At 42.3% G+C, this 1646-nt stretch overlaps 1 non-coding gene across 1 annotated transcript; it reads right to left on the bottom strand.

Moving 5' to 3' along the window:
• Positions 1-603: 603 nt before the first annotated feature.
• LOC120070379 (small nucleolar RNA R71) lies at positions 604-710 on the bottom strand. The gene has a single exon (XR_005479875.1). It is a non-coding gene; the product is annotated as a small nucleolar RNA R71 (small nucleolar RNA).
• Positions 711-1646: the final 936 nt, after the last annotated feature.

The raw sequence follows: 1646 nt of genomic DNA, 5'->3' as shown, positions 1-1646 counted from the left end.
TTCTATGATTCCTCACCAGGAATCATGAGGCCAGCTCTTGACGGATTGAAGTTCGAGATGAAACTGGTGATGTTGTAGATGATTTAAACTATCGGACAGTTTGGCAGTAGACGTGGCAAGGATCCGCACGCCCACCTCCGGAGTTTTATTGAAATCTACAATACGTTTGTGTTCCCAAACATCTTTGGTGAGGAGGTTCGACTAACATTGTTCCCATTTTCGTTGTGTGACCAGGCACGACTTCGACCCTGATTTCTAAACATTATGTTCCAGCTTTTCATACTTTTGGAGAACTTCGCTATGCATTTCATTCTTTCCGGAAGGGAAAAAAAAAGAAGTAGCCAAAATTGAGTTGTAGTCTTGTTGTTTGCCGCCTCGATGCATTTCCTCCTTCAAAAGAGGTTTGTTTTCCTACTTTCTTTCTTGTATTCTTTCGTTTGAATCCTTCCTAAAGAGGTTTGAGATCCAGTTTCAGTACCTTTTCTTGCTCGAGACAAAAGATAGCGAAAATGGGCTTATTCTCTCGAACTAGGGGAGATTACATCATGGGAACAAGTAGTTGAGAACTTCATGAAGAAGTACTTCCCCCCGACGGAGAATGCCAGAAGGAGGAAGCTGATCACTAATTTTGAATAGAATATTGACGAATCGTTCAGTGACGCCTGGGCGAGGTTTAAGAGGCTGGTAAGAGATTGCCCGTATAATGGCTTACTAGACTATTTACAGATGGAAATTTTCTACCATGGAATGAACCCTGCATCGTAAACGGCTACCAATGCGATTGCAGCTGAAGGTCTTCTTGATAAAACTTACAACGAGGCCAAGAATATACTTGATCGCATTTCTAAAAGTCATGAAGACTAGAGAGAAAGCGATCAAAAATTGAGAATTAAAGACAGTGAAACGAACAACGGGGACATTGCATCCCTTCAAAACCAAATGACTCCGATGATGAATTTGATATAAGGAATCGCAATCAATAGCCCGGAAACGCATAGTGGACAAGTCAATGCGATCAACCAAACGAGCATAAGTTGTGCTACTTGCGGTGAAGGCCATCCAATGGAGGAGTGTCTAGGGAACCCATAGTTAGTCTATTTCATGAAAAATAATCCTTTTTCCAATACGTGAAACCCTGGGTAGAGAAACCACCCTAACTTCGCGTGGAAAAATCAACAACAAAATTGTTAATCAGTGGCACAAAAAGAAGGGCCACCAGGATTTTTTCCGCGAACAATCGGTCAAACTCAAAACCAAGCTAGCAGTTCACAAGCACCGCAATCTTCATCTTTAGAGAGTTTACTGAAGCAATATATTGAAAAGAATGAGACAGTGCTTCAGAACCAAGCAACGTCTATCTACAATCTGGAAATTCATATAGGACAGATTGCAGGCGAACTCAAGAATAGACCACAAAGGGCACTGCCAAGTTCAACAGAACTCCTGCGCAACCCAAGGGGTACGGAAAAAGAGCAATGTCAGGTTGTGACGTTGCAAAGCGAAAAGACTGTGGCAGAGGAGAAGAAGAAGCCAAGTAGTACCGCTCCAATTGCGAAGGATCCGAAGATCCCATTGACTTAAGAAGAACAGGAGAAAAGAAGGCGATGAAATCAGAGATTGCATCCACTTTGAAGCCAAAAGAACAG

Source organism: Benincasa hispida, chromosome 1 (assembly GCF_027475165.1).
Source record: "Benincasa hispida cultivar pf3 chromosome 1, pf3_genome.v1.1, whole genome shotgun sequence".
Classification (NCBI taxonomy): Eukaryota; Viridiplantae; Streptophyta; class Magnoliopsida; order Cucurbitales; family Cucurbitaceae; genus Benincasa; species Benincasa hispida.
This window is presented reverse-complemented; position numbering and strand designations above follow the sequence as displayed.